At 40.4% G+C, this 19103-nt stretch overlaps 1 pseudogene; it reads right to left on the bottom strand.

The window, feature by feature from the left end:
* Positions 1 to 16056: 16056 nt before the first annotated feature.
* Positions 16057 to 16521, bottom strand: LOC148032467 (pyridoxine/pyridoxamine 5'-phosphate oxidase 2 pseudogene; annotated as a pseudogene).
* Positions 16522 to 19103: the final 2582 nt, after the last annotated feature.

Here is a 19103-nt window from a genome sequence, read left to right as displayed (position 1 = left end):
TTGATAACAAGACAACTTTACAGGTTGGGGCAAGACGGGCTGCTACGCAGATGCGTGTGTGAGCATGAGATGCATGATGCCCTCAAACGAAGGTACATGGCGGAATCACATGAGGACACTTTAGCGGAGACATGACAGCCCACAAGGTGCTGTAGTCCAAAGTGCGACGGCCTACTCTTTTTCAAGATGCAGCATGATTTGTGAAGCATTGTGATGAGTGCCAATGGACTAAGGTCCCTATTTGCAAGGATCACATGGAGCTAACCCCAATCATTCCATGACAACCCTTTGAGAAATGGGGGATTGACTTCATCGGACCCATTAGTCCCGCAGCACAATATTCACAAGCTAATTACATCATTATCACCATCAACTATCCAACGAAATGGGCAGAAGTATGAGCTACGAGAAAAAATGACACTAGGACTAGTTCTTATGGGAGCAAGTGATTTCATGATTCGGCTGCCCCATCGAACTAGTTAGTGACCAAGGCACACACTTCATCAACAAAGTGATAGCTAATCTCCTATCCACCTTCCTAATCATCCATTGTAAATCTTTGTCTTATTGCCCTCAGTAAATTGGCCAAGTTGAATCCACAAATAAAATCTTGGTGAATGTCCTGACCAAGGTAGTCTTTGCTTCATGCAGTGACTGGGATAACAAGTTGATGGAAGCCTTATGGGCCTACCACATAGCTTATAAAACGATTGTGGGTTAGACTCCCTTTAGGTTGACCTATGGAACTAAGGTAATTCTACCTTTAGAGTTTTTTGTTCCTAGTCTGAGAATAGCCCTTCTTCCAGAGAGATGGGAGGGGAAGGAGGCATGTATGAAACACTTGGTTGAGCTCGAATGCTTATCGAAAACTCGACTTCTAGCCACCCATGCACTAATATGCAAGAAGGTAAGATGTAAAAGCTGGTTTGACAAGCATGTCAAGTAGCAAGACTTTGAACGATGTGACTTAGTATTGTTGTACTTAGTCAAGGGACATAAACTGAAAATGAAATTTTGGGGGCTAGGTCCTTTCAGAGTTTGAACCATCAGCTGAAGTGGCAACGTAGAGCTGGAGACCCTAGAAGGTGAGGGATAATTCTCCTATATGGGCAGGAGACAAAGATTAACTTAAAGATAAGTTAAGGAACTTGTTTGATAAAAGGTCTGCTTGTTTTGTTTTTGTGTATGTGTTATAAATTATGTGAATGAACTTTGTGCCCTAAAAGGCTTAATTAATAAAGCTTATTTTAAATGTCGCACTTAAATGTGGTAGGACCTAATTAGACAAATAAAGCCATCGAGGAAAGTGCGGTGGACGTGGCTTGGGTCCGTCTTATGGAAGGGTGGTCCCAGTTAGCTGCGAACTTTTCTCAAAAGACGTAACAACGAAATTGTGAAGACCTAGAGTCAGTAGAGTTAGAATCTCGATTTATGTTGTTTTAGGGGAGAGGAATGGGACTATGCCTTATGTTCGAGATCCAGAATATCCACCAAACTGACGTCGTCATTGGTATGAACCTTCACCTTGTCCATTCCTAGCAAGGTATATATGTCTCTCTTAAGCTTCCTCTCTACTTTTTTTTCCAAGCCCAATGCTTTTTCTACCAGCTCCAGGGTCAATGCAATCTGCCACCCGAGTTTCCTCCTCCTCTTGCATGGTCATGGTACCACGGTTCTTGTGAAAATTCCGCAAGAACTCTACACAGGGGTCCTTACTGCCATCATCAAAGAAGCCTTGGGGCAAGGCCAGGATGGAGGAGAAGGAGTGTGGATGAGACACTAAGCAGGTCACCACCTCACGAGGAAAGAGAGGCATAGTCCAGCAAAAGGACACTAAGTGAGGAAGAAGAAGATAGGGAACAAGAAGAGTAGGCTAGCTAGGGAGGGGCTAAGAAGAGGAAGAAGAAAATTGCATAGGAAAAGAAAGAAGAGAAGAGGAGGAAAAAAGAGAAAACAGACTTGCAAAAGGCTTGTAGGGAGTCCAAAAAGGCCGAGGAGGAAAGAAAGAAAAAGTGGGAAGAGGAGGAGGAGTTGAGAAGAAAGGAGGAGGAATACATAGCCCTTGTGATGCACAGATCCATTAAACAGCAGTCCAGGAGAGGTAGGATGAGCCGGGGAGCCCACAAGCCCACTTAGGGATGAAGGACCAAGCTCAAGTACATGGTCGCCGAAACTTGTGCCACTTGTAGTGCAAGAAGGCAAGGGCAAGGCCCCAATAATCCCCATTCCCACTCTCCTAGCGCCCGCCACCACCACTGCCATATCTACACCTAGTTCTAGAACCCAGATGGATGCCAACAACCTAATGGCTTGGGTCCAATACTTCGTGAATAAAGAAATAAGCCAAGGAACAGGAGAAGGGACCCCTCTCGCAGGAACCAAAAGACCAGTAGTAGCAGACATCGAGTCTAGACAAGACCCAAAGAGGCAAAAGGTGGCACCAACTACAGAGTATGATGAATATGTCAAGGAGCTTCTCTCTCAACTAGAGAAAGCCAAGGAGGAGAAAAAAATTGCAGAAGTAGAGCTAAAATCTAAAAAAGAGGCGATGGCTGCATCCCAATTGGAGAAAACATGCCAAATAGCCATGGCCTAAAGGGAAGTTAATGAGCTAAAGAAGTAGCTACAGGCTAAAGAGGAGACAGAAGCTGAATGGCAAGCAAGCCACATGACACCTGCGAAGACATAATGAAGAGATTGTGGGGTTCTATGAAGTAGCTATAGGCTAAAGAGGAGACAGAAGCCGAATGGCAGGCAAGCCACATGACACCTACGAAGACATAATGAAGAGATTGTGGGGTTCTATGAAGATTTGTAAGCTGAAATGGAAAAAATCACTAAATCCACATAAGAACTAGAGGCGCTGATGAGGGAGGAAAGAGCATGCAGGTATGAAAGAGAGGTGGAAAATTTGACACAAGAGGCAACCTCGGCATAGGAAGAGCAATAGAAGCTAAGAGGAGAAATGGAAGATCAAGAACAAAGGTTGACATTGCTAGCTTAGAGGCAGAGCAAAATCCTTGAGGACATGAAGAGAAGAGAGGAAGAATGGGCCAATTAGAATGAAAGAAGAGTTAAAACCTTAGCACACTGCCTACTTCAGGTAGAGAAAGACAAAACATTAGCTGAAAGCAGAGCAACAGCCGTCCACATGAGTTTTGAGGCCTAGAAATGTGCCTTCCTCAATGTGCTACTCAATGTCACTCAAACAGAGGAAAGGGAGGCCGTTGAGAGGCAATTAAGAAGAAGCTTGGGATAATGTGCAGGGCCCTAAAGGCAGGCCTGGAGATGTCGATGCAACTAGTGGGAGTCTGCCTAAGCTTCGAAGAACAAAGAAAGTATTTATTGCAAGTAGGCATGACTCCACAAGAGGTGGATGCATTAGGGTTCACTGAAGGGGCACAGCAAGAAGCCCAACAAGAGGAAGAGACTGGATTGAACTTTGAGATGGGACCTCATAAAGAGGAATTAGTCCCATAGCCTCCCTCCCCACCATAGCCAAACAATCAAAAACAGGTCGATACCTCCAAAGAAAGAAGAACCACACTCAAGGAAAAAAGAAAATAGATGGTGTAGGAAGCAAGGAGAAGGCTGAATGCCAAACCGATACAAGTGCCACCCGTGCCTATTCCACCGGGCCAGCGTACTGTTCCAGCAAGCTTCCACACTAATTTGTTGATCCGGGAACATTAAGAGACCTCCCAAAACCCCTTTGACATGAACTTCCAATTCCCCGCTAACTTGCATAGGGTTTTACCGATCAAGGTGGTGGAAGAGGTAATCAACATCGGAAGTAGGCTTGGGAAAAAATGGCTAATGAAGAGAGAGTAGAACTCCACCCTCTAGGGCAGAGAGGATGCAGAATTTTGGCACGACAAAATTTTTGAGGTCCCGAGATCAACGCCAGGGCTACGAGTGCCAGCCTACATGGAGAAGGCACCTCTATGACATAAATATGGTGGACACTTGGGTGACATTCTAGAACACGCTTCCATTCGAGCGTAACAACCTGATATTCATGCCATACCCTTGAAGAATGAGAGTGGATTTTTACCCCAATGCTGTGATCTATAACGCAACTTGTATCACGCTAGAGAAGACCCTTAGCTTCACCCCAGAGAATCTGGGTGACTCCATAGTCTGTTTTGTAGGTGAATTCTCCTCATGTCCTGACCTTGCATTTATTACTACTTGTAATTATCTTAGGCTACTTAGGATCCTACTTAGGCAAAGCCCCGCCCCACAAGAATGCAACCTTTCACTCTTTTTATTTGATCCCAACACCATAGACAGCTATGCCATGGCTCGACTAATAATGCGTGCAACTTTTCTCCCCTCGTTTGGTTTATCCCTTCTAGAAGGTATAAATGATATCTGCTTTATGCATTGCTATCATCCATTTCTCTCTACCACCACTCTACAAGTCCGCTTGAACCTTAAGGGGTACTTGCAGAGTCGGTAATTTCTAAATAAGTCTCTTAGGCCCCCTTCTCCAACCCACTTGGATGACAAAGCTTAGCTCTCGTCTTGCCTATGTAATTTAAAAAAAAAAAGAGAAAAGATAAAACAAAAGAAAAATAATGAGAAAGAGAAAGTAAGTAAAAGAACAGATAGCAAAGATGAAAAGAAAAGAAATCAAAATGAATAGCACTCTACCCATTGCCCTAGACCAATTCCCCCATGACCCCATTGCCATAGAATCACATGACCATCCCTTTAAAGCACCGAACCTTCCCCAACTTGAAACTGCAAGAGTCCTGGAATTAGCACCTGTCTAGGAGTGAGGTCATCTCATGAGACCATGTCACCATGAAGGTGACTGGGGGTAGCCCAATCAAAAAGTGAATGAAGAAGCTCATTTAGAATAGTACAAGAGAAGGAAAGCGCAGAGGAAAAATCCATCCAACACGACATTCAATTTCAAGGATGAATCTGTCTACCATCCTCTCTCCATGTGGAAATCTGTCCAAAAGGATATTCAATTTTAAGGATGGATCCCCTTAAGGCCAGTAGCAAAGAGGGACCGACCCCAACTTTATTTCCAATTCCAAGGTTCGGTCCACCCAGTACCAAGCCTCGCAAAGGCTTGTTTACCCACTCAAAAAAGCCTCGCAAAGACGGACCTAAACTAAAGAAATAGGCCAATTAGAAGGGAATGGGAAAAAAAAACTTGCCACAATGGCCAGCCATGTAAAAAAAAGGGATGGGTGCCCATGGGATTTTAGGGCATGTATATAAAGTTCAAAAAGTGAATGAGAGCTCATTCTTTGGTGTGTGGCAACAAGAAACTCTTCTTCGTCTCATATTCTCTTCTATTGCTTGCTTGTGTGTGCTTGAGAGAGGGAGTGTGAGGGTGTGAGGGAGTGAGTGTATGAGGGTGAGGGATCAAGGAGGTAAAGCTCTCCACCATCTCCTCTCTTCGCTTCTTCTCTTCTCTTCTCTTCTCTCATCTCGCGCATGGCTATGGAGAATGGAGCTTGGAGGAAGAGGCTTGAGGATGCTTGAGCTTGCATCACAAATTGTGTAGCTATCAGAGTGTTTGAGGGAGGAAGTAACTCAATTGGGCACCAAGGTAAGCTCACTACACTCGTAGAGAGGGATAGTGGGACAATGTGAGAGGTAACCATTATTAGTGCTTGCTTGAAACGCTTGAAGGAATAAGTGGTCCATGGATCTTGGTGGCTCGCCTCTATAACTAGGACATGCAATATAGGCAAGGAGATCTAGAGTTTGCTCCCTTTGATATATTGTACATACATTTAAGTGTCTTTAAGTCACCAGCTATATGCCACTTAATCTTATAGTTCCCAAATCCTTCAACAAATAGCTCTTCTCCTGCTTATTGTCTCTTAATAACATCAAGTATTGGTGTTCAATGAAAAACCGAATACAATATATCAAAATCATCTGTATCTACTTCGAATGCTCCTAGCCACCACATGTTGTGTTTTGATTGAATACTAAATGACATTGAGTGATTGTAATGATCTGATGAAAGTGCTCTATTCATCAAGGTAATAGAGCCCCTCTCTAGTTTTGTACATGTAAGAATCTCACTTTCTTCAAGTTTAACCACAAATCTAGCCACTCCTTGTGCCTCTTCTAGTGACAAGTCATAGAATCTAATCATTAAGCATTGTAGGGTGGGCAATTCAGGGAAAATATTGTTAAATTCATTAAATAAAACTTCATTTTCTTGCCCTTGAAGCTAGCCTTGATATGGAAAGGCTCACCCAGAATCTCCAGTACTTTGTTATTCACTCTCTGTCTAATAGTTCTAATCACAGATGGCCTTGGAAGAATGCAATTGTGTACTTGTCCTTGCTTCATATTTGATTGTAAAAGTTGGAAAAGTTGCCAATATTATCTAGTGTCTTCTACAGTAACTTAGTATCCAAAAAATGATCCTTTATAAATGACTCCAAGCATTGTTTCTTTGCCTTTTTAAATTTCTTCTCCAAAATATCTTTTGAAACTACTGAAGGAAGAAGATGATAATAAAAGTAAGATGCTTTCAAAGAATCTCTTTCTCTTGTACTCGGTTGAAGAAGAGACCTAAACAAAATCAACATCACAAATTAATAGAATTATTTATAAACAAATTCATATTTTATATTTTTAAAGTGGAAAAAAATGTACATTGTTGCATGGATTCTTTTACTACAACCACCTCCTTCTCATCTGAGACTGTCAATATTTCTAAGATATTTTTGTCAATTTTGAAGTCCTAAAATAGTTTTCTTTCATTGATAAGATTTGATGCATTTCTCCAACAAATGAATCCTCTATTGATAGCCTTCTAGCTTCTGTAGTAACTCGTTATGTTTTGATAAAAGATGGTTCTCCAATTTGAGGACATCCTTTTCTACAACCAAGTTAAGTGTATAGCCTAGAAACTCATTATAACCATCACAAATGAACCTCAACAATGAAGAGCTATTATAGAAAGGCGGAGTGCTATTTTTGCTAGGATTGGGATGTAGCCTACCATCTAACCAAAGATCAAGATTCTTATTTATTTCAAACATGTGTATATGTTTCGTAGACTCTGTAATAGTAATGGGTTTTGTTCTCTTCCTTATTGGTTCACACTCACTATCCAACTCAATATGAAGATGATAGAGAGGTATTTTACTAGAGCTACAAAGATCATTGGATGACTAATCAATAGCTAAGGATGCGATTAGAAGATTGGATTGAAAAAGTAAGTGAATGAAAAACAAGAAGGAAAACAAAGAAGAAACTAGTAAGGATGGAAAATAAAGAAGAGAGTGAGAATGGAGGGAAGTAATCAAACGTCAAACAAAATTCAAATTGAATATTAGTTTTCACTTTAATGAGAACGAGTAAGATCTTCGTTATGACAATCTTTGTCGCCTTTATGGCAGCCTAGATTTCGAGGTTTGATGTGACCACAAGAATATCACAACAATAACTTATTAACAATTTTTGATATATTTACTTATCAAAATATTAAAAAAATTATAAATCTAAAAAATAATTTTATTTTTAAAAATATTTTCTCTCTCTAAGATCACTTACAGGGCATTTTCGAGACCTCAAAACTTCCCTAATGCGGTCCCTCACTCACAAACATACTCTATCCCTCTCACACACCCCCTCTCTCCTCCCTAAAGAAGATACTAAGAGAGGAGAAAAACAGGTTATCCATGGTCCCTTACACACACACACACACACACACTCTCTCTCTCTCTCTCTCTCTCTCTCTCTCTCTCTCTCTCTCTCTCATGCACAAGAAAAAAACAAGAGAAAGAAGCAAAAAGAGGACAAGTTTTGCAACACATAAGAATCGTCTTCTTCATTCATTTCTTGACTTTTATATATATCTGATGCCAGGAGGCATATTCCACGGTGGATTCCGTGAGGTTTTACGGTGGATTCCGTAAACTTAGATGACCGGGGCTCATACACAAAGAGGATTCTTTGTGCGAGAAGTTGATGGGGACGCCTGTCCTTTTCGGGCGTTTCATTAATTTAGTGTGTACGTGGGTGATTCCATAGCGGGTGATTCCGCAAAATGCATATTAAATTAATAAACGTTTATGAGTTTAGAGTGCGCACTCGTAATAAATTAAGGTTAGGATTTATTTCTAACCAGTTGATTTATTTATGTAGCTGAAGACTGCTAGGTATTCACTTTTGTCGGTTTAATTGTATTATTTTACTAACGATTGTGAATGCTTCAGTTGATGTGTAGAGATAGCAGCAGTGGCGGAGGAAATCATTGGAGTTTAGCGAGTATTCGACCTTTGGATTATATTTTGATAGGTGCGACGCCTATATTTTGTTATGTCTATTGAGACATCGATTATTGATTATTATTTTGTATGCGCCTATGCGCACGGATATGTTATTTCTATTTTGGACATTGAGATTGGGCGTGCCAGACTCTATGGGCACCGTCCATTAGCTTTACTTTCCTATTTTTGTAGAAAGCAAACTCAAAAGCTAAAAGCTTGTCATATTTTTGTAAATTGGGCTATTATTGAGCATGAAGATGGAAATATACATAAAATACATGCTTTGTGAAGCGCTTACACAAGGCATGGGGGAGATTGAACCCAATTGGTCTCTTGCTTCTTGTCGTTCATGCTTTTACATTGTTTTTTGTGCAAAAAGGTAGAGTTCATTGTTCTTGGGGACCTTCCGGGATTCACTACGTGAGCATTCTGCGACCGATCTGCGCACCAGTGGTATTAGAGCGGAGCTGAGATCAAGAGCTTCCAATCGCTACCAATCTCGGGCGAAGGCGGAGCTCTAGGAACAAACGGGCTCTACAGTCAACCTCATCGCGAACCGTCGATACAGGCAGACTTCTGGCGATCAAGAACCCCTGTTTCTACTGTCTGATCGCGAAGGACTAGGCTCTGTAGGCGGAGGACCACGCATCCATATCCTTCATCAAGTCGTGGATACACAGTAAGAAGTTCATATCTAATTGCTTCAAAAGCTTAGTCATAAAGCTTAAAAGCTTAAGGAAATTCCATAAATTCTCATCGAGCTGCAAGAAGGATGATGCCAGGAGGCATATTCCACGGTGGATTCCGTGAGGTTTTACGGTGGATTCCGTAAACTTAGATGACCGGGGCTCATACACAAAGAGGATTCTTTGTGCGAGAAGTTGATGGGGACGCCTGTCCTTTTCGGGCGTTTCATTAATTTAGTGTGTACGTGGGTGATTCCATAGCGGGTGATTCCGCAAAATGCATATTAAATTAATAAACGTTTATGAGTTTAGAGTGCGCACTCGTAATAAATTAAGGTTAGGATTTATTTCTAACCAGTTGATTTATTTATGTAGCTGAAGACTGCTAGGTATTCACTTTTGTCGGTTTAATTGTATTATTTTACTAACGATTGTGAATGCTTCAGTTGATGTGTAGAGATAGCAGCAGTGGCGGAGGAAAGCATTGGAGTTTAGCGAGTATTCGACCTTTGGATTATATTTTGATAGGCGCGACGCCTATATTTTGTTATGTCTATTGAGACATCGATTATTGATTATTATTTTGTATGTGCCTATGCGCACGGATATGTTATTTCTATTTTGGACATTGAGATTGGGCGTGCCAGACTCTATGGGCACCGTCCATTAGCTTTACTTTCCTATTTTTGTAGAAAGCAAACTCAAAAGCTAAAAGCTTGTCATATTTTTGTAAATTGGGCTATTATTGAGCATGAAGATGGGAATATACATAAAATACATGCTTTGTGAAGCGCTCACACAAGGCATGGGGGAGATTGAACCCAATTGGTCTCTTGCTTCTTGTCGCTCATGCTTTTACATTGTTTTTTGTGCAAAAAGGTAGAGTTCATTGTTCTTGGGGACCTTCCGGGATTCACTACGTGAGCATTTTGCGACCGATCTGCGCACCAGTGGTATCAGAGCGGAGCTGAGATCAAGAGCTTTCAATCGTTACCAATCTCGGGCGAAGGCGGAGCTCCAGGAACAAACGGACTCTACAGTCAACCTCATCACGAACCGTCGATACAGGCAGACTTCTGGCGATCAAGAACCCCTATTTCTACTGTCAGATCGCGAAGGACCAGGCTCTGTAGGCGGAGGACCACGCATCCATATCCTTCATCAAGTCGTGGATACACAGTAATAAGTTCATATCTAATTGCTTCAAAAGCTTAGTCATAAAGCTTAAAAGCTTAAGGAAATTCCATAAATTCTCATCGAGCTGCAAGAAGGCCTCCGAAAATCACGCGTTGTGGAGAAAAACGCCCCCCCCCACGAAATCAGACGCCGCCTGTTCATAAGCTCTTTAAGCTTAATCTCCTAAGTCAAGCTAAGCTTTCTGCAAGTCACACAGGGCAACAAAGTCACTAAACTCCGGGTCCTGCGCATCAAAAGTCAAGTTCTGCAAGTCGACTGGAATCAAGTCCTGCAAGTTCATCAAGTTGGCCTAAGTTCTATAAGTCTGCAACTCTACAAGTCGGCTAAGTCTGCAACTCTGCAAGTCAGACTAGTCAACTGGAGTCAGAACTGACTAGTGCTCAAAACTCCTAGAAGGCTTGTTCCTACGCAAAAACTCTGAACTGGAAAGTTGTTCGTGGCAAGGTGTTCTACCTATCTACAGGTTCGCTGAAGTATTTTCAGCAAACGAAGACGGAAATATTGCAGATTTTCTGAAAATTGAGAAAGAAATACCCAAAAATACATAGCCTTGTAACCCCGAATTTGAGCTACGCTCATCCTGCTAACCTGATTTTGAGTGAGAAAGGTTTATTGAGTTTTACAGGATGACGACCCCACATATGCATGATCCTATGGCTGAAGACGACCTACCTGAGCCTACCATGGAACAAAAGCTGGATCTAATCATGTTACAATTGGAAGAAGAGCGAAGGGCTAGGCAAGCATTGCAAGCGCAATTGACAAAACTACAAAGAGCGTCCACTGATAAAGAAGAACCTCAAGCTGAAGATTTGATTCGACGTACCATCGACGCCACTCTTGAAGCACAAACCATTCGCAAGGAATCAAAGATAAGTAAACGAAGTTTCAAATTTCGCACTTTCAATGGCATACGAGAAGGAAAGACTGTTTTATCATTCATTAGCCAGTTTGATGACTATTTCCATGAGGAAACTTATCCAAAAAAAGATAAAATCAAGTGTGTTACTAATCATCTGATAGACAGAGCATCACTTTGGTGGACTGTAGTACGCAAGAGCATAGAATGTCCTGCTACTTGGGAAGATTTCAAGAAGAAATTCATGCAGAATTTCCTTCCACCGCAATTTCATGAGAAGGCTATCAAGCAATGGGATCTACTTCAACAACGGGATCGTGAGCCTATTCCACAGTATACAGAGCGTTTTTGGAATGCACTTCTACAGTTACGCATGCTTGAAGACGTACTAGAGATGACACATAAGCGGAAGTATATGTCTGGACTCCTTGGACATTACTACGCTGAAGTGAACATGTTCAAGCCTGCTACCCTTGAAGACGCCATCTCACTAGCTCACGACACTGAAGATAAGTTACGCGGAAGAGACAGACGACCACAGCAATTCCAAGCCAATGGTAATTATGGATCTAAACAATTCAATTCCAATTTTAGAAGGTTTAATCCAGGTCGTTTCTCATCACCATCTTTCCGCAAGAATTGGGCTAAACCACCTGCATTACCATCCAATGTCAATCCAAATCCTAAGCCTATTCCACAAGCAAATCCAAATGTACCCAGACTTCCAGCCATTGCAAATAATGTAACCAAAACCAAGCCAATAGTATGCTATAAGTGTCACCAGCCTGGGCATCTCGCAGCAAATTGTCATTCAAAGAAGCCACCAGCACATATCAACTATCTTGGAGCCATGGACGAAGACGAGCATGAGGATATGCCTGATTTCACTGAAGATGAGGATGATCCTACTACTACTTCCAACACTTTACCAGGTATGCCTACTCCACATTCATTGTTGACTATGAAATGTATGGTGCATGGAAAGGAAAGAACTATCTTGCATGATGACAGTAGTACTCATGACTTTATTTCAGCAAAATTGGTAAAGGAATTGAAATTACAGACTGTACCTACGCATTATCGCATAAAAGCTGCATTTTTAGGTACTAGGTACAATGGCACACAAGAAGTACAAGATTTAGAGATTCAAATTGGTTCATATATTGAAAGAAGAAATTTCTTAGTTGTTCCATTACAGTCAAGCGACATTATTTTAGGAATGCCTTGGAGACACCAACATAATCCAAATATAGATTATTCCACGCACACAATGAATATTAATTTTCAAGGAAAATCTATTACATTATATGGTATGCCTGCATCTAATATTTTTCCACTGCTTTCGCATACTCAAGCAAAACGTGCATTACGCAAGAGTACTAAATCATATCTCATTTGGGTGAATGAATTGCACGCAAAGGAAAATCATATGCACCCTAGGCATAAGGAATTTCTTGCATATTTTAAGGACTGTTTTGCAGAAGACCTACCACCAGGTTTACCACCTTCACGTCCAGAAGACCATAAGATTGATTTAATCCCTGGCACACAACCACCTTGCAAAGCACCATATAGGCACAATCAAATAGAGCAAAAAGAAATCCAGAGTCAAGTTGAAGAATTACTAAATAGAGGCTTAATTCGACCTAGCAGTTCTCCATTCGGTGCACCTGTACTCCTAGTCAAGAAAAAGAATAATACCTATCGTATGTGTATTGACTACCGAGCATTAAATAAAATCACTGTAAAGAATAGGTATCCTATACCTAGAGTTGATGACCTTATGGACAAACTGCAAGGACCTTCTATATTTAGTAAAATTGACCTTAAGTCTGGATATCATCAGGTGAGGCTAGATAGATCCGACATATTTAAGACTGCATTCAGAACACAGTTTGGCCATTACGAATTCTTAGTCATGCCATTCGGATTGACTAATGCACCTGCTACTTTCAGTAGAATGATGAACCGTATCTTTTTGAAATATCAGTATTGTGTGATTGTTTTCTTTGATGATATTTTGGTGTTTAGTCAAAGTGAAAAAGAGCATTATGAGCATTTATCATTAGTTTTTCAATTACTGAAAGAAAATCAATTGTTTGCAAATCTTGAAAAGAGTGAATTCTTTAAGACAGAAATAGAATATTTAGGTCATATTGTATCAAAAGAAGGAATTAAAGTTGATCCTAAGAAAATTAAGGCAATATTGCATTGGCCTGTTCCTAAAAACGTGCATGAATTACGCTCATTCCTTGGTCTTGCTAGTTTCTATAGGAAGTTTGTACGTAATTTTTCATTACTTGCTTTACCATTAACCAAACTTCTTAAGAAAGGAATTGTTTATCAATGGACTGAAACTCAGCAGAAATCCTTTGACTTACTGAAGCGTGCATTAACTAATGCCCCTGTTCTACAATTGCCTGACTTTAATAGACCATTCTTTCTAGTTGTGACCGATGCTAGCGGATCAGGAATAGGAGCCGTACTAATGCAAGACAATCATCCAATAGCATATTCTAGTTCTAAGCTGAAACCTTCTGAGCTGAAATATTCCACTTATGACAAAGAACTATTAGCAATTGTACAAGCATTAAAATAGTGGAAACACTATTTAATGGGTTCAGAATTCATGATAAAGACCGACCAGCAAAGCATTAGACATCTACTTAGCCAACCCCAAATTTCTGACCATCATATCAAATGGGCTTCCTTCATTCAAAGTTTTCATCCTATCATTCAATACCAACCTGGAAAAGAAAATGTAGTTGCTGATGCATTGAGTAGAAGACCTGCAATTCATAATATTTCTGTCATATCTTTTGATTCTTTGATTGCTATGAAAGATACATATCACCAGGATATTACTTTTCATTCTGATTGGCAAAAATTAGTTCAAAATAATTTTATTCCTGTTGATTCATTGTCATATAATGATGGATTTATGTTTTTTGAAAAGAGACTGTGTGTTACTATTCCATTCCGATCTTTTGTTTTGAATGAAATTCATTGTCCCCCATATCAAGGTCATAGAGGTATCATATCTACATTACGCATGTTAACTGAAGATTTTTATTGGCCGCATATGGATGCAGATGTATCTAATTTCGTTTCTGAATGTTTGATTTGTCAAAGAATAAAGAGACATCATGGTAAACAGTATGGATTATTAATGCCTTTGTCTATTCCATCTAAACCTTGGGAACATATTTCTATGGATTTCATTACTGGTTTACCCAATACTAAATCTAACCATGACATGATTTGGACAATTGTAGATAGATTTAGTAAGCAAGTATACTTCATTCCATGTAAGAAAACTTTAACAGCATCACAAGCAGCACAATTATTTTTGAAAACTGTTTTTACTAACCATGGATTGCCAAAAGTGATTATTTCAGATCGTGATTCTAGATTTTGTAACAATTTTTGGATTACACTATTTGCTAATCTAGGCACAAAGATTGATTTCTCATCTGCATTTCATCCAGAAACAAATGGACAAACAGAAGCCACAAATAGTACCATTCTAGATCTTTTACGTGCATATACTATCTCTAAACCTCAGACATGGGATACTCATTTGCATTTATTACAGTTTTCATACAACAATACACCACACACATCTACAAAGAAAGCACCTTTTGAAGTCATTTATGGATATAGATTATCTACCCCTGTTGCATCTTTGTCTAATAAAATTCAGAGTGCTGATGATATTGCTACTATGCATAATAGTATTTTTGATGAGGTTAAGGATATGATTGCTAAAGCCCAACAATCATATACCAAACAAGCCAACAAGAAAAGACAAGCCATGAATTTCAAAGTTGATGATTATGTTTGGCTAAGAATAGAAAAACGTAGACTGTAAAGTGTAGATAGACATCCAGTTGTCAAATTAGCTCCTAGATTTTATGGACCATTTAGAATTATTCATAAGATTAATGATAATGCATTCAAGTTAGAATTGCCATCTCATTGGAAAATTCATAATACATTTCATATTAGTTTATTGAGACCATTTAGAGGCCAATTACCTATCCACCCTGTTTATGAAAACCCACCTTTATTAGAGGAAGAGACTGAAATACTTGAACCAGAAGCCATCATAGACACTGACTACATGACCACTAGAACTGGCCGAAGGTATTCTAGATATCTAGTAAAATTCAAGAACCATCCTGTAGAGGAAGCACAATGGATGCACGCTAGAGACTTAAATGCTTTCCCCACTCTGTTAGCTCCACATTGAGCTAATAGCAATTGAGGTCAATTGCTATCCCACCCCGGGGGTATGATGCCAGGAGGCATATTCCACGGTGGATTCCGTGAGGTTTTACGGTGGATTCCGTAAACTTAGATGACCGGGGCTCATACACAAAGAGGATTCTTTGTGCGAGAAGTTGATGGGGACGCCTGTCCTTTTCGGGCGTTTCATTAATTTATTGTGTACGTTGTCAAAGAGATCGTGCAAGAGCTGCAGAACACTGGGTTCAAGGTACAGCAAGATATGAAGCTAACAAGAAAATCTCAATATTTGACGCCAAAGATCACTATAATGCTTGTCAAGTACTTTACAAGAGAAGAGTTAAAATAAATGTCAAAGTATGACAATCTGTCCATTGATTTACAATAACCATTCGAGCTTGGTTTTCAGGGCATCAAATAATACATTCAGATTCAGGACTTAGTCTTATATAGCTTGATCAAACTTCAGGTTCAACGGATAAGGCATAAGATAAGTGCATGCATAGGTTCCAGACATGTATACTGCTCAAGTCAGCAACAAACTGAAACTTATTGTAGAGAGATACAATTCATAATGGCATATAGGGCACACTCTTGTATCTACCTCATCAGAACTTGAAAGGTGCCAAACCAGTCCAATCATTATTATGGGTGTTAATGGATCCACTGATAGCCTCAAATTTGATTGTCTTACAAAGATCAGTGACCAGTTACATTTATCATCTGATTCACATGTGACTGGAACAGCATTCTTCATCCATGTGGAGTATACATCTTAACACAATCGTCCAGTGGAACTCCTGCAAATTTCAAGGATTGACATACTCTTGACTCCATTTTACACAGCTCTCTGGAGTTGTTGGCGTCCTCTTGAAAAGAATTCGTTGATTCTTTTTCAAATTGAGGTAGTCTACCTCCTCTGGGTCGAGTGTAATCAGACAGAAAGTTTCTACTGGACCATCAGAAGGGTTTAATTGGGCCTCAGGCACAAGACTGTTCTCTAACAATGAAATTGCTGGTGAAGGACCAATAAACAGCAAATTTCGCCTCTAGGATTATGATGAAAATCCTCGATCTTCTTGCTTCGATGCACAGTTGTAAACTGGACCATGTCCATACCTTTCACAAAACCTCTAAAGACAACCGTCTTTTTGGCAGGGCTTCCATCCGGCCTCACAGTTGCCAGCTGAAAGTAGGAGGAGTGCTTCAGATGGGAACTGGCTTTCAAGGAGCTCGACAGCAGCTGCCTCCATGGAGCCATCTCCGCCATTCTTTCACAGAGTTATCTCCATCAGTACATGATTAGATACTCAGCAGTTGTGTTGTCAGAAGATTAGAAGCAGATACTGCTCCGAATAAAGTTTTATGGAGGCCCAACCTCAAGAAACTTGTGATGAGCTACAGAAGAACGTGTGCCTTCAGTAAGGACCGTCTTTTCCTCTCAAAGCATGCTGCAGGCTGAACACTCCGCCCTGCCCACTATTCAGAGTCCACTTTTCTGTTTGACAGGCAGTAAGCTGACGAAGCAATTTTTCTAAAGTTGATTAAGAACTCCTTGGAGACACACATGAAGGATCAGTCATCAAAACTGCTGTATTGACTGCATCAGCAACCGTTTCCCTTTGCCCTTGTTTCAGCAAATACCCTACTGGAGATTCAGCAGGATGCTCATAGGCCAATAAAGCAATTCAGTCCTGGAGGAGGTTCTCATAAAGACCTGCTTCGTAAAACCGTGCAAGCTCTGTTTGAGAATAGGTAACTGCTGCACAAATGCTACGTATGGCGCACAGCATGAGGGAGAGGGCTATGTCCCGCAGCTCCATTGATAAGTGTGTGTGCTTCCAGGAAAGGACAATTGCCCGTCTGAGGTGTTGATTGTGTTCATCGACCACACATCAAAGTCAAATTTTGAAGATCAATTTCCTGATAAGGATCGTATAGCCATGGGTAAAACAGATGTTTTCATCAATAAGATCCACACGACCTGGAGCTCGAGCCCAAACCTTCCAGGGGGGCGCAGAGTAGTGTTGAACGTATTTTTCCCAGACAATTGGGAGAAGCGGCCGAGAGCCTTTTCTAATTGGGCCCCTTCCTTTTTTCTATACACATGCTCCCTCCCCTCTCCAATCCTCAGCTCCTATGTCCTCCTTTTCCAAGAATAACAACCGCCATTTCAAAAATAGCTCTCCCATTTCGAGCACGGGGAGGTCCTGAATTTTCTGAACTTTTTCCCCCCCCTTTAGCCATTCAAATCCTCCTTTTCCCCCTCTTTTTGCCATACGAATATTTATCCACTATCTTTAGCTCCCTATCTTCCCATTTGTGAATTCCTCCTTTAATGCATAGCGACCATCCATACGAACGGCCTCGTTTGGACAGTATATCATAGTCTCAACAAAATCAGGGACCTTTTCACTAGAGTCCTGATTACCATCTGGTTCAGTGAAGGACTCATTGTAAGCTTGCCCCAAGTCTCGGATGCTCCCACGAACAGGACGGTCTACAAAGGGTAGGATAGGTTTTCCTTCCTATTACAAGCATCGAATATGCAATACATTTAAGGGAATATATACATACATTGAATGTAGTTTATTAAAATGCGCCACACAAACGATGAATCACACGCAGAAATTAACACAAATGCACAACAAAAATGGAGGTGTTCACGACTCAGATGCGCAGCATTACGACAACGTGGGTGATTCCATAGCGGGTGATTCCGCAAAATGCATATTAAATTAATAAACGTTTATGAGTTTAGAGTGCGCACTCGTAATAAATTAAGGTTAGGATTTATTTCTAACCAGTTGATTTATTTATGTAGCTGAAGACTGCTAGGTATTCACTTTTGTCGGTTTAATTGTATTATTTTACTAACGATTGTGAATGCTTCAGTTGATGTGTAGAGATAGCAGCAGTGGCGGAGGAAAGCATTGGAGTTTAGCGAGTATTCGACCTTTGGATTATATTTTGATAGGCGCGACGCCTATATTTTGTTATGTCTATTGAGACATCGATTATTGATTATTATTTTGTATGCGCCTATGCGCACGGATATGTTATTTCTATTTTGGACATTGAGATTGGGCATGCCAGACTCTATGGGCACCGTCCATTAGCTTTACTTTCCTATTTTTGTAGAAAGCAAACTCAAAAGCTAAAAGCTTGTCATATTTTTGTAAATTGGGCTATTATTGAGCATGAAGATGGGAATATACATAAAATACATGCTTTGTGAAGCGCTCACACAAGGCATGGGGGAGATTGAACCCAATTGGTCTCTTGCTTCTTGTCGCTCATGCTTTTACATTGTTTTTTGTGCAAAAAGGTAGAGTTCATTGTTCTTGGGGACCTTCCGGGATTCACTACGTGAGCATTCTGCGACCGATCTACGCACCAATATCCTATCCCCTCCTTGGATGACCATTCCCTTTCTGGTTCGGCCTTTGTCCATTTATGTACTCTCTTTCCTTCCTTTCCTATTAGCATAAGCCTTAATCCACACCTCCCATTCTTAATAACAACTTGTATGGGAGAGAGTTTGATGCTCTTTTACAAAATGAATTGAAATATGCATGGTGCTTTTCTTGCTAACATATTAGGATGTGCTTATTATTCTGACATTCCTTTTACATTTGAGACTTTTTCCATGTCTCAAATTTTTCTAAGTGCACCTTTTTCCTCCATCTTCCTCTTGCCTTGGGTTTGTCTTCCATTTCTTTTGCTTTTATTTTTTTTCTTTTGTTTTCCACTTCTTTCTCTTCTTGCCCTTCTTTTCTTTGTGTTTGATTTTTTTCTTCTTGTCTTTTTCATTTCTTTTTCTTTTTCATTCTCCCTTTTTTTGAATTCGAA

The sequence above is a fragment of the Lygodium microphyllum genome, chromosome 8, assembly GCF_053477565.2.
Source record: "Lygodium microphyllum isolate KBCC chromosome 8, Lygodium_microphyllum_v1.1.10, whole genome shotgun sequence".
Classification (NCBI taxonomy): domain Eukaryota; kingdom Viridiplantae; phylum Streptophyta; class Polypodiopsida; order Schizaeales; family Lygodiaceae; genus Lygodium; species Lygodium microphyllum.
Note: the sequence above shows the minus strand (reverse complement) of the source record. Positions and strands in the feature narration are given on the sequence as shown.